Source organism: Aegilops tauschii, chromosome 6 (genome assembly GCF_002575655.3).
Source record: "Aegilops tauschii subsp. strangulata cultivar AL8/78 chromosome 6, Aet v6.0, whole genome shotgun sequence".
Taxonomy (NCBI): Eukaryota; Viridiplantae; Streptophyta; class Magnoliopsida; order Poales; family Poaceae; genus Aegilops; species Aegilops tauschii.
The window spans coordinates 455,099,008-455,100,771 of NC_053040.3; positions in this window are offsets into that span (position 1 = coordinate 455,099,008).

Consider the following 1,764-nt stretch of genomic DNA (forward strand, 5'->3'; position numbering starts at 1 on the left):
GACGTCCCTCGAACTCCGATCCAGCCGAGTGTTTAGGGAGAGTTTTGTCAGCACGACGGCGTGGTGACGATGATGATGTTCTACCGATGCAGGGCTTCGCCTAAGCACCGATACGATATTATCGAGGTGTAATATGGTGGAGGGGGGCACCGCACACGGCTAAGAGATCAATGATCAATTGTTGTGTCTATGGGGTGCCCCCCTGCCCCCGTATATAAAGGATCAAAGGGGGGAGGTGCGGCCAGCCTTGGGGCGCGCCAAGAGGAGTCCTACTCCCATCGGGAGTAGGACTCCCCCCTTTTCCTAGTTGGATTAGGACTTGGGAGGGGGGAAAGAGGAGAGAGAGAGAAGAAGGAAGGGGGGGCGCCGCCCCCTTCTCCTTGTCCTATTCGGACTAGGGGGGAGGGGCACACGGCCCAGCCCTAGCCGCCTCTCCTCTCTTCCACCTAGGCCCACTAAGGCCCATTATGTTGCCGGGGGGTTCCGGTAACCTCCCGGTACTCCGGTAAAATCCCGATTTCACCCGGAACACTTCCGATATCCAAACATAGGCTTCCAATATATCAATCTTTATGTCTCGACCATTTCGAGACTCCTCGGCATGTCCGTGATCACATCCGGGACTCCGAACAACCTTCGGTACATCAAAACATATAAACTCATAATATAACTGTCATCGAAACGTTAAGCGTGCGGACCCTACGGGTTCGAGAACTATGTAGACAATGACCGAGACATGTCTCCGGTCAATAACCAATAGCGGAACCTGGATGCTCATATTGGCTCCCACATATTCTACGAAGATCTTTATCGGTCAGACCGCATAACAACATACGTTGTTCCCTTTGTCATCAGTATGTTACTTGCCCGAGATTCGATCGTCGGTATCTCAATACCTAGTTCAATCTCGTTACCAGCAAGTCTCTTTACTCGTTCTATAATACATCATCTCGCAACAAACTCATTAGTTGCAATGCTTGCAAGGCTTAAGTGATGTGCATTATCGAGAGGGCCCAGAGATACCTCTCCGACAATCGGAGTGACAAATCCTAATCTCGAAATACGCCAACCCAACAAGTACCTTCGGAGACACCTGTAGAGCACCTTTATAATCACCCAGTTACGTTGTGACGTTTGGTAGCACACAAAGTGTTCCTCCGGTATTCGGGAGTTGCATAATCTCATAGTCATAGGAACATGTATAAGTCATGAAGAAAGCAATAGCAACATACTAAACGATCGAGTGCTAAGCTAACGAAATGGGTCAAGTCAATCACATCATTCTCCTAATGATGTGATCCCGTTAATCAAATGACAACTCATGTCAATGGCTAGGAAACATAACCATCTTTAATCAACGAGCTAGTCAAGTAGAGGCATACTAGTGACACTCTGTTTGTCTATGTATTCACACAAGTATTATGTTTCCGGTTAATACAATTCTAGCATGAATAATAAACATTTATCATGATATAAGGAAATAAATAATAACTTCATTATTGCCTCTAGGGCATATTTCCTTCAGTCTCCCACTTGCACTAGAGTCAATAATCTAGATTACACAGTAATGATTCTTACACCCATGGAGCCTCGGTGCTGATCATGTTTTGCTCGTGGAAGAGGCTTAGTCAACGGGTCTGCAACATTCAGATCCGTATGTATCTTGCAAATTTCTATGTCTCCCACCTGGACTAAATCCCGGATGGAATTGAAGCGTCTTTTGATGTGCTTGGTTCTCTTGTGAAATCTGGATTCCTTTGCTAA